Raw genomic sequence first — 6,743 nt, forward strand, 5'->3', positions numbered from 1 at the left:
TTTCACTTATCTTGATGTAATGTATCAAAATGCACAGATAAATCATAACAATGGAAGCATTCATTCTGAATTTAAACCTTTTACTTTGAGACTACGTCGATTCCAGTGTTTTAATTTTCCTCCACGAGGGGGCAGCAGTGCTCCTTATAATGGATATTCTGACCCTCTGAATTTATCTTGTTTTTCTCCTTCCTCCAACCCCCAGAGATTTAAACAAATTCAGCCCACAGTATTTCCTATAAAAGCCCCTGAGAATTCTCCTCTCAACACAGGAGCATCACCTGTAAGACAGAGAGAGAGAGATCTGTGTGTGACAATGGGAGCTATTGTAGCATTAGCAGTGTTACTGGGAACTTTATCTTGTGAGTGACCATGTGGCATTAAAATGTTTTCTTTTGAAATACAATTATTTTGTGATGTTTTCCAGTTTTTCTTACTTTCCTACGTATTTAATATTTACTATCTTATGTAAATTTTAAATATATTACATATTTATTTATTTATTTTCTGTTTATTTATATGATTATATTGCTTAATGAGATACATATATTTCTTATTCATTTCTGCGCAGATGGTCACTGTATTGAACTCACACAGCCAGGCTCTATGGTTGTAACTCCAGGACACTCTCTGACCATCTCCTGTAAAGTCTCTGGGTATTCCCTGACTGATAGCAGCTACTGTACAGACTGGATCCGACAGCCTGCAGGGAAAGCTCTGGAGTGGGTTGGAAGTGTATGTGGTGATGGAAACATCTATTACAAAGATTCACTGAAGAGCAAGTTCACCATCTCCAGAGACACCTCCAGCAGCACAGTGTCTTTACAAGGGAGCAGCCTGCAGACTGGAGACACAGCTGTGTATTACTGTGCCCGAGAGTCACAGTGCAGCAAAGCTACAGCAGGGCTGTACAAAAACCCTCCCTGATGAGTTCTGCAGTAAAACACACACCGTAATACCATGATACGGAATATTTAATCCGTAAATTTAATAATAATGCCCCATCCCAACAACACGGCTTTACAACATTCATCATAAATATGAGAAAAAAAATAAAATCATTTGATGAAACCAAAAATTGTCCTTTGACGCCTCTGAATACAATAATGATACAATACAATGCAATGCAGATGAGCCTAATTATGACACAAATTGAACACATAACATTGTAGATGTTCTTACACTGAGTAATATACAGTAATAAATAACCTTATTATTGCATTGTAGAACTGACCAGATGATAATTTTAGAACGGACCTAAACAAATAACTTACAGGTTCCACAATAATGTTAGTCGAATAATTTTTCCCTTTGTAAGTGTTACACATGCAGGGTCCAGTGTTTACCACTGGATATCAGGGTGCTTTCTGTACTGAGTGGTCCTATGCTGTCTGTGTTGGACACTCTCATTAGAGTGACTTGTGATGTACTGAGTACTGGGGAGCTCCTGGCTCCACTCTCCCACCCTCACCTGCCAGGAAACTCCCTGGATTCACTAGGAATAATAATGCAGTCATCAGCCATGGAAGAGAGACACACGGCTGTAATGATGGATAATACTCATAACTGCTATATGATCTGAGCCCCGTCTACAGCTCTGACTGCTCTATTTAAACAGTGTGAGATGTGAAGATGATGACGTCAGAGAAAACATACATTCCCAGAAACATGTTTCAAACTGACACCAATCTCACAAGGATATTTTAAACATCCAATAAATCTTGCATAAATGTTTCCTCAATGGCCCACTCTCTCTTATTTATGTTCAACACACTATTTCTTTTTTTACTGTAAAATATAAACAATTGTGTGTATGTGAATTGTACAGGCTTATTGGCACAATATTACTTATGACTGTCATTGAGCTGAATGACGAATACTTCTGTCTATGTTAATGTGCACATAACCACACTAACACTGACAAAAGGTCCAGATAAACCCTTCCTGTTCTTTGTCATATCTACAAACCATTATTACACTAAAATAATCTGTGTTATTCATGGAAACATGAACATACATCACTGAACATGTATCATTTACATTTGTTTTTCAACATTACATTTATTTCCAGGATAACAAGGATAACAATGATAATAATGTAATGTAATAACGTCCTGAAAATAAGGGGAAAATTGTTTTTGGAATACTTTATTGGTATATAGATTTCAGAGATATGTGGAGTAATCTATACTCTTTGGGGTAAGGGAGGACTGTAAGTAAGTACATTATCATTGGACACAAAAAGTCCAGATACAAGCTTCTTGGTAGCTCATATATAAAACTTGAGCAGCTTGCTGATATGCTGAATTTATTCTCCTCCACGAGGTGACAACAGTGCTCCTCATAATGGATATTATGACCCTCTGAATTTATCTTGTTTTTCTCCTTCCTCCAACCCCCAGAGATTTAAACAAATTCAGCCCACGGTATTTCCTATAAAAGCCCCTGAGAATTCTCCTCCCAACACAGGGCATCACCTGTAAGACAGAGAGGGAGATCTGTGTGTGAGCATGCCGTATTCAGTTTCTTCTTTTTTTTCATGAAACTTTTCTGAAATATTTTCTAAAGCTTTATTTCACTCATTCAAAATCAATAGTTAATGATAGTTTTTCTGTATATTTCATTCATTACATTCTTTTGATATACTCACAAACTTTTTTCGGATTTCTGTCTCCACAGATGTTCACTGTGTTGAACTCACACAGCCAGACTCTATGGTTGTAACTCCTGGACAGCCTTTAACCATCTCCTGTAAAGTCTCTGGGTATTCTGTGACTAATGACGGCTATGCTACAGCCTGGATCCGACAGCCTGCAGGGAAAGCTCTGGAGTGGATTGGACATTTGTGGGGAGGTGGGACTTTGAGATTCAAGGATTCACTGAAGAGCACGTTCACCATCTCCAGAGACACCTCCAGCAGCACAGTGTCTTTACACGGGAGCTGCCTGCAGACTGGAGACACGGCTGTGTATTACTGTGCCCGATGCCCACAGTGCAGCAAAGCTACAGCAGGGCTGTACAAAAACCCACCCTGATGAGTTCTGCAGTAAAACACATACCATAATACCATAATGTCGAATACTTAATAAGTATATTTAAAAAAGATGTCCCATCCCAACGACCACACATTTATAACATTCATCATACATTTGAGATTTTATTACACGCTGTCACGTTTCAGGTCTGTTTTGCCATGTTTTATGTTTATTCATTTTGTCTTAGTCTCGTAATTGTCTTATCATGTATTATGTTAGTCTAGGTTCGTCATGTTGTTTAGTTTGTTTCTTGTTACGATTTATTTTCTTGTCATGTCTAGTTATGTTTCGTTACGATTTATTTTACCTTGTTATGTTGAGTGGTTATCGTCTTAGTTTCGTTTTGTGTTATGTTTTGATTAATGTTTACTGTTACGTAGACTGGTTACTGTTTATACATACACTTTTACATACACTTTCCGCAAACCTTGCGTTCCGCCTTTCTTTCTCTCTCTCTTTCTCTCTTTCTCTCTTTCTCTCTTTCTCTCTTTCTTTCTTTCTTTCTTTCTTTCTCTCTCTCTCTCTCTCTCTCTCTCTCTCTCTCTCTCTCTCTCTCTCTCTCTCTCTCTCTCTCTCTCTCTTTCTGTCATTCACATCCTAATTGTTTCTATTTGTCGATTTACTAAAACTACTAACGCTAGATCAGGATTGGGTAGAACTAACAAACTAATCATGTGTTCTTGTTACCTTACATTTCTCGTGCATGTCATTTACTAATTTACTAATGCTAGGGCAGGATAGGTTTATTACTAACGATGACTAATTACCTTGTTAAACTTGTCATCCATCGCACCTGTTTCCTTGCTGCGCTCTAACTAACTGTCTACACCTGTCTACACCTGCATTTATATCCCAGTCGCGCGACTGCTCTTCGCGAAATTGTCTGCCTCTTGTTTTCAACGCAACCCTTGAGCATTAGGTACGATTGATTCACGTTAAGCGCCAAGCCTGTTTACTGACCATTGATTTTTGATTTCCGTTTCGTTGACCATCGTTTGTTTTTGACCACGTCCTCGCCTACCGTTTCTGTACCTTTGCCTCGCTGATTGTTTCATGGTTTCGACTTCTGCATCGCCCTCGACTACGACCCTGCCTGCCGTCCGTCTGTACTTCTTCCCCGCTGACAGCTCTTCCGCTACCGGACCTCCCTGCATGTCTACCGACTACGAGTTCGCCTCTTCCATCGGCGCCGTGCTTCTTGTTTGTTTATTGTTTGTTTGTCTGGCTGGATCTACGTGTATGGATTTTGCTTGTTTGGACTACGCTCCTGGGATTCGTCCGGAATGAAGCCCTGACGGGACTTTGTCTAACTATTGTTTCTGAGTCGTACATTTTGGGTCCAACCCCCACGCACCCTTCTCACACGCATTTTAATGAATCAGAAGATTCTGCTTTGAATCCACTGAACACAATGGCTATGCTGGCAGATGAGCTGTAATTATGACACAAATTAAATGCGTACAATTCCATTGCAATCACTTTGTAGATGCTCGGATACAGAGTGATATACAGCAATAAATAACTTTCTTACTGCATTTCCGAGCTGACCGTATCATTCTTTGGTTCAGTCATAGCAGCATAGAGTAGGTATTAATCCATCTGAAATTTTAATCAGAAACATATTACTGGCAAGTTCCATAATAAAGTTGGTGGAAGAAAGTCTGTAAGTGCTACACATGCAGGGTCCAGTGTTTACCACTGGATATCCGGGTGATTTCTGTACTGAGTGGTCCTATGATGTCTGTGTTGGACACTCTCATTAAGAGTGACTTGTGATGTACTGAGTACTGGGGAGCTCCTGGCTCCACTCTCCCACCCTCTCCTGCCAGGAAACCCTGGATTCACTAGGAATAATAATGCAGTCATCAGCCATGGAAGAGAGACACACGGCTGTAATGATGGATAATACTCAACTGCTATATGATCTGAGCCCCGTCTCCAGCTCTGACTGCTCTATTTAAACAGTCTTAGCCTATTAGCTAACCACAGCCTTTTATTTGCTCCCTCTTCTCCTGTAATTGTTTGCTAGAGGGTACAATAAGCACAATATTAACATTTTATTCTTCATGCCACAGCAAAGCTATTTCTGGCATCACATGCTTTTAGGTAAATAATAATTTTTAAGATGAAAAACACAATAGTAAGAAAAATTAACAGCTCATTTAAATTATTCGATGGCAATTGGGGATGGACCAAAAACCAGCATACACAGGGGTACTCCATGGCCGAGTTTGGGAACCACTGTCCGAGCCCACGATGCGACTGAAAGTGCAGTTTATAATGTCCACCACGTGAGGGCAGCAGAGCTCCTCATAACAGATAAATGTGCCTGTCTGAATTAATCAGCCCTGCTCGAGGAAGTCCGCTCAGGACAATTTCTCAATGATCAGATCATCACTGTACGTGAACAAAAGCTCCAGATATAAACCATCCTGTTCTTGGTACATCTATAAAATATATTTTTTACAACAATATACTGTGATAAACCTGACATTAGTCCCCATAGAAGCACAACAAATCACAAAAACATTCAATCATTTACTTTAGTTTTTTCCAGCAGTGACATTTCTACCGGGATAGTATACTGAAAATGAGGCAATAAAGCCGTTAAATGCATTTTTAGCCATCAAATTGGAATGCATCATATTGTGCAGATATTCAAATCATAGCAATGTGAACTTAAAATGTATCGCATTAGCTCCTCATAATGGATATTCTGACCCTCTGAATTTCTCTTTTTTTTCTCCTTCCTCCAACCCCCAGAGATTGAAACAAATTCAGCCCACAGTATTTCCTATAAAAGCCCCTGAGAATTCTCCTCCAAATACAGGAGCATCACCTGTAACACAGAGAGGGAGATCTGTGTGTGACTATGGGAGCTATTGTAGCATTAGCAGTGTTGCTGGGACTTTAGCTTGTGAGAATGCCATATTTGCATTAATATTTTAGAAAATTATTTGGAAACATTTTCCTTTTTTTACTTTCAATATTACGTTAATTTAAGTACTTTTTTCCATTCCTTTCTATGATTATATTGCTTCATGAGATGACATTTTTATTTCTGTCTCCACAGATGGTCACTGTGTTGAACTCACACAGCCAGGCTCTATGGTTGTAATTCCAGGACACTCCCTGACCATCTCCTGTAAAGTCTCTGGGTATTCCCTGACTGATAGCAGCTATGCTACACACTGGATCCGACAGCCTGCAGGGAAAGCTCTGGAATGGATGGCAGCTATAGGTTATGATGGAAGCACATATTATAAAGATTCACAAAAAAACAAGTTCACCATCTCCAGAGACACCTCCAGCAGCACAGTGTCTTTACAAGGGAGCAGCCTGCAGACTGGAGACACAGCTGTGTATTACTGTGCCCGAGAGTCACAGTGCAGCAAAGCTACAGCAGGGCTGTACAAAAACCCTCCCTGATGAGTGTAGTGGTAAAACACAAACACCATGTACTGTAGGCGCATTAATCATTATGTTTGCACAACTACAGCGATCTTCACAAGCTTACCCACCACACGTTACATGAGCCTACAGAGTTTTTTATCTCCACTCCAACAGTGATGCCCTATCACATCAGTAATGCCATATCCCAACAATAATGCCATATCCCAACAATAATGCCCTATCACATCAGTAATGCCCTATCCCAACAATAATGCCCTATCCCATCAATAATGCCATATCCCAACAATAATGCTC

This window comes from Conger conger, chromosome 2 (assembly GCF_963514075.1).
Source record: "Conger conger chromosome 2, fConCon1.1, whole genome shotgun sequence".
Classification (NCBI taxonomy): domain Eukaryota; kingdom Metazoa; phylum Chordata; class Actinopteri; order Anguilliformes; family Congridae; genus Conger; species Conger conger.